This window comes from Hydra viridissima, unplaced genomic scaffold, assembly GCF_058129835.1.
Source record: "Hydra viridissima isolate aposymbiotic clone 2 unplaced genomic scaffold, HvirCarnegie_v1 scaffold_1, whole genome shotgun sequence".
Classification (NCBI taxonomy): Eukaryota; Metazoa; Cnidaria; class Hydrozoa; order Anthoathecata; family Hydridae; genus Hydra; species Hydra viridissima.
In genome coordinates this window covers 40,608,236-40,614,947 of record NW_028324300.1, presented here as the reverse complement: position 1 = coordinate 40,614,947, position 6,712 = coordinate 40,608,236, and positions in this window count along the sequence as shown.

Here is a 6,712-nt window from a genome sequence, read left to right as displayed (position 1 = left end):
TTTTTAACTTGTAGAGAGGTTTTTATTCAAGTTGCACAACTAAATTTTTCGCGATAATATATTGAATATTTCTTTATTTACTCTGATATTTAATCAGCTAAAGTCATAAATTATTGTTTTTTTTAAAAAACTTGTATTTACTAAATCTTGAACTATAAATTAGTGCTAAACAAACCATACTATCTGCTAAACATTTATTTAACTTTGAAAATATAAACTTCGAAAAATTTAAATTCGAATTTCATTACTTCGAAATACTTTGATTGTACTTTAAAAACTATGTTTAACATTTTACTAATTACTTTTCATTGGTTACAACAATATTACTATAAAACTCGAAAAACTCATAATTAAATTTAATATATATATAAAGATAAAAAAAAAAATCACTTCAATGACATGGTAAACAAAATTGATACCAACGGCTACTCATGTGTAAAAAACACCGCTCCAACCGTTGCCAACCTTGATATTAACTTTAATTTAAAAATTATTTACGTAACAAAAATATTTCAAAATAATTAGTTTTTATTCAATATACAATGTGCGATAAGCAAAAAATAGCAAACTTTTAATTAAAAAAACTTTGACAAAAAAGTTGAACTTTGAAAATATAAACTTCGAAAATTTAAAATTCGAATTTCATTACTTCGAAATACTTTGATTGTATACGCAATTATAAGGACCATTTTGTTCAACTTCGAAAAAATTGAATTCCGTGTTTTTGAAGTCCATATTTTTGAATTTCGAAAATCGAAGTTTTCCGAAGTAAAATCTTCGTAATGCAGAAGCTTTTCTCACAGTACTCTCCTCTTTATTTTGTTTTATGTTCTTAAAAATATATCGTTTATACGTGATGTTTTTTTTTGGTTTAAAATATTGATCGAGTTTTTCACACATTGCATTGTATTGATCAGAATCGTTTCCTTTTAGAGTTTTGTATATTTCTTTTATATCTTTTCCAGCTAAGTGCAACAATAATGCCTTTTTTTGTGCCTCTTGCGTAACTCCTGTCTCCATTAGATATAGCTCAAAATCTTCTCTCCATATTTCCCACCGTTTATCTAATTTTGTTTCATTATTTTCGTTTATGATAAATTGTTCTATACCTGGTAAATGACTAATTGCTTTTGCCATGTTTTTATCTTCGTCGCCAATTGTTTTGATCCGCCTAAGTATATAACCCTTTTATATGTTTGATTATATAAATTATCTTAAGATCAATCAATAAAGATATTTTTGTACAGCTTTTAAAATAACGCGAATTCTAATCTCTTTTAATGTCTCTATTTCCTATTTTTATGCACATTTTTATAATGCGTTCCACATGAACGCACTTACGTAATTTATACCACATAATTACGTTGTTATCATTCTCCACAGGGATTATTGATTTATTACAGGAAAAATATGCCTCAACCGCAAAACCACGTTCCACGTTCGTCCATTCCATGACTATTGCAAAGAAAGAAGAAAATAAATTAATGCGGCTCATCATTTAAACAAAACTTTACAGTTTGCGCTCTTGATTAAGCCCTTCCTTAAAGTTATCGTAACAAATCACACTTGAGGAAGGATAATTCAAAAAAGCAAGTTCCTCTGCCCCACCCTGTATTTCCTATTAATGTAAATATTATATTATACAAAAAAAAGGTATAAATTAGAGCTTGTTAGACTGTTTTCTTTATTACCATCTCGATAGCGACCACCAATGAGCCTTTTTGCGAGGAACATTTCGAAATTTTTCATTGTACATGTCGACGTCAGGTGGTTTATGAAAAGTAATACATTTCCAATAGTTAATGAATCTTAAATACACAATTTTATTGTCTTCTCTGAAAATCTGAACCATAAGGGTTTTTACCAAACAAAACAATAGAGTGCACAATTTTTAATACTATCCAAACAAATTGTTCGTATGTTCAATTGTATTTAATATCTGGCAAAATAGCAGAGAAATATTACCAAAGTTTATTTATAACTATGAATACTCACTATAAATCACTTGAATTAGCTCAATACCTTTTAGCACTTTTTTTGACTGCCTTCGCTGACAATTAAGTTGTAGAGCTAAGTTATTGTTAAACAACTGCTGCATCATACGACGAACAGCTTCGTCAACATTTTTTCCTCCGATACCGACTAGAAAGTTAAGCTGCAAAACTTTAATGAAACAAGTAAAGATAATCTAAAAAAAGGTTATCTTAAACAATATAAAAATTAAAAATTTATTATGTAATAACAAAAATGCATTTATAGTATTTATGAATGATACATCATATTTACTAAATACCAGAATACTGGTAATTGCAATTTTTAAATACGAAAGGCTAAAAATATTATGCTAAAATTAACAAACCTTAAATATAGTTCATTATAAAATATGAAAGAAATATAGATAAGTAGTTGCTTCTGTTTATTTATAATGCTTTCCTATTTTATATTCAACTGTACATTAAACTTATATGTCCTAGGTCATAAGTATTATCTTTCAATTGTATTTGCAATATTGATATCTTCCCAGCTAACACAAAACTTTCAAGAAACGTTCGTAGAACGTTAGAAACGGTCAGGTACGTTCTAAAAAAGTTCTAAGAACGTTTCCAACGTTCTTCGAACGTACTTGAACTTTTTGTTTTAGCCGGGTTATAGCTTCATTTCAATTGCATCAAAAGCTTCCATCGTGTCCAATGGAAATGTTATCCCGTCTGGTAAACATAAAGTCTGCACCATTACATTCCCTTGCCTAAGCATAGCATATAGTATTTTGGTGTGGATAGTCTGGGTTTGCTGAATATCCACACACACACTTTCAGCAGCTGTTCCACCAATCCATCAATTGTTTGATCTTGGTAAAGTGTAAAAAATTACTTACATTATCATATATATAGTCCTTTAATCTGAAAAAAAAAAACAAATAATCAACAATCAATAATCACTTACTAGATATATTGCTGCAAGATAATGCACTCCCAATGTTTTGTACTGTTACAACATCTAAAATAGTGTTAACTGTACTATAATACCATAAATCATAAATAATAAAAATCAAATTACAACTGATTCAATTTGGGGAAGAATTTGAGTTGTGGCACTAAATTGAGTTTTCCCAGCTAATTTTTTTTCTCAAGAGGGAAATAATGTCATTTTCAAATTCCATTTCAGATTCAAAATCTGATGAAATTTTTCTAGTTGCAATCCTAAACTATTAATGTAATTATCGCAAAATGTTTTCTAAAATAGTTTGAAAACATTGGAAATTATTCTATTAAAAATTATAAACCTAAGCAGTAATACACTCAACACTAGTACATTTATTGAGCAGACAGTACTTCTATTATGACCTTTTTTGCCTAATAGGTACATCTTTTTCTTCAGCCTCCTGTTCCGTAAACTTTAAATTAGAAGTATCTTCTGCATATTTTATCTTTTCTCTTGCTCTTGTGTAAGTTGCTAAATAAGTTAAAATAATTATTAAGACGTATAAAATATTTATTGGCCTGGTCATGACAATAACTGATATAATATTGGGGATTCAAAATAGTTCAAAAAATCACCAACTTTTATAAACAACATAGGCAATGATCACAAAACAATAAGAATGTCCCATACCATTGCAGCATTAGTCATAACTAAGTTTTTTGAAGTAAAATAATTGAACTAAACACAAACTTGTTTATAGATAAGTATATAATAATATTTTATAGATAATAATAGTTTATAGATAAGTATATAATAAAGTTACTTTTTAAACTAAAAGTATTGTTAAATTTAAACAAATTTGGATTATACATTGAACCATCAGTATAAAATAATAGACGGTGAAACCACTTGGCAATAATTTTGCTGTTTTTAAAATTGGTTTAAATGGAGTTGGTACAAACAGCGGGGCGGGGCGGATCATTTAAACGATACAAACGGCGGGGCGGATCATGTAAACGTTACTAAAACGAGTTATATTTCATTAAACCAACAAATAAAAAAACGATTCAGTTATAGTTTAAATTCACTAAAGATATAATATTTAAAAGGAATTTGCATATTACAATTTTATTAAACGACAAAAAAAAGTATATAAGTTTATAATATTTTAAAAAATTTTACGAACTCAAAAAACAAAGTTATCCGCCAAGTTTATATTAAGTGACTTTTATTAAGTTATATTAAGTGATCCGCTTAGTTTTAATGAAATGATCCGCCTAATATTTTGATTGTTTGAATCAAACTCCTTTAATTTTATTGATTGTTCTACCAAAAAACAAAGTGATCCGCCAATTTGTATCAAGTGATACGGCTAATTTTATGAAATGATCCGCATAATATTTTGATTCTTTGAATCAAACTCCTTTAGTTTTAATGATTATCTTACAAAAAAACAAGGTTATCCGCCAATTTATATCAAGTGATCCGCCTAATATTTTGATTATTTGAATCTAACGCTATAAAATTTAATGATTGTTCTACCAAAAAACAACGTGATCCGCCAATCTGTATTAAGTGATCCGTCAATTTTTATGAAGTTTTCCGCCTAATATTGTGATTGTTTGAATCAAACTCCTTTATATTTAATGATTGTTCTACCAACAAACAATGTGATCCGCCAATTTATATCGAGTGATCCGCCTAGTTTTATGAAGTGATATTTATTGCTTAAAAGCAAAATGTTACTTGACAGTGTAAAAAAACTCAATGTGTTAAAACCAAATAGAAATAACATTATAGTTTACCTTTTATAAATATTACCCGTAAACAAAATTATTCTTATCTTAATTGTTTTGAATGGAATTTCATGTCACAAACTGTTAGAATATGATCAATAAAGTAAATTTCAAATCTTGATAATTTACTTACTTTAAACCATACTTCGTCAGTAGGCAAACTAAACCAAATTATTGATGCAAGGACTAAAGAACTAAAGAAACTAGAGCTAAAGAAATAAAAAAAATAATATTATAAAAGTAGATATGTAAAATTGATATATGACATGATAAAATATATAAACAGTAAAATATATTTCTACCAGCTTCGGATGACTAAAGCAAAACTAAATGACGGAATATATATATATATATATATATACAGGGCCTTTCAGAGGTTTGGAGAGGCCCCGGCCAGTTAAAAATTGGAGGTCCCAAAAGAAAAATTTGCGCAAAAGCGACGCAAGAAATGCAAAGCCATTTAGGTCTTCAGATAGGTCAGGACCAAATAAATGTCTAACTTGCAGTAAATTAGACAGACCGTCACACACAGATGTAGCGCTTTTTTTACGTTTTATCAAGCCAACTAGCCAAGAGACGCGCTTGTCTACTAAAAACACATTTTTGGGGAGGCCTGGGAATTAAAAAGGTACGTCGTATTAGTGGGTTGTTACACTATTACTTTATTGTAAATGTTACAGTTCAGATTTTACAAATGAATGATTCATGCATGAATAATTATTCATTGGTTTTTATTATTTGGTTTTTTTCGATATGTAATTATTTGCAAATCACTGTAAGTAAATAGTTAAATTAATGTCACATTTTGAGAATGAAATCTAAAGAAATTCACTAAAAGTAACTAAACAATGAATTAGTTTTCATTTTTACAAACGCTTTTCTTGCTTTTTGTTCTGAAAATGCAGCAATTATATTTGAAAAATCTAGTTTTCGTGCAATATCGCAATTTATATTCAACATAGCAAGTCCATTTAACCGTTCTTGTCCCATAGTTGAACGATGATAACTTTTTATCTGCTTTAAAACATTAAATGTGCGTTCGCCCGAAGCCGTCGATGCAGGCAAGCTGATAAAAATTCGTAATGCAATTGTAATGTTTGGAAAGACACCTGAAAGACCAAGTCCAAGTATTTCTTCCAGCAATTTTTTTGGTGTGCAGTCTAGTTTAAAATTAGCACTATAGATTCTTTTAAGAAATAAAACCTCATTTTCAAGTTCTTGTGAGATTTCTTTGTCATATTTGTGCTGAAAATTTTGAGCAGCCAATACAAGATCTTCGTCATTCAAATTTTTAAACTGCCAGAGAAATCCAAAAAGTTTTTAATTTCTTGTAACAACTGAAATCGTCGCGTGAGGCCATATTGAATTGAGTCAATTATGACAAAATATACATTGATTTTGAAATACAACTCAGCATCATCTTGACTTGGAAAATGACGATTAGTTAAAAACTCACATGAAACACCAATATATCTTGCAACAAATTTTGACTCATTTAAAATCTTATGAATGTCATTACATAGATTTTCAATGTTATCCTTTTCAATATCAAGAGTGGCTTGGCGTGCCTCGTTGATTTGATTTGTCTGATGAATCATTGTGTGTAGCTTCATCCAGATAGACGACATCAAAATGCAATAAAATTTGGAAATATACTTTTGAATAGCATTGAGTTCCATTTTAGCCTGGGCTGTTAAATGTAGCACCCCAAGTTCATTAAAAGCACTTCTTACTGAGTTCAATTGTTGTGCAACTGGTTTAACACCATCAATCCGTGCTGACCATCTTGTTTTGGACATTCCATGCAACGAAACAGGAAGATGTTGTTTTAAAATTTCCCACCTTTGAGGACTGCTTCTGGATAAATTGTATATTTGCTGAATTGTCCCAAAATACGTTACTGCTTCTTTGCATGATTCAGCGCAATCGACACCAAGTAAATTTAATGAGTAATTTCCGCAGCTAGAAAATATACACTTTGGATTTTGTTTTAT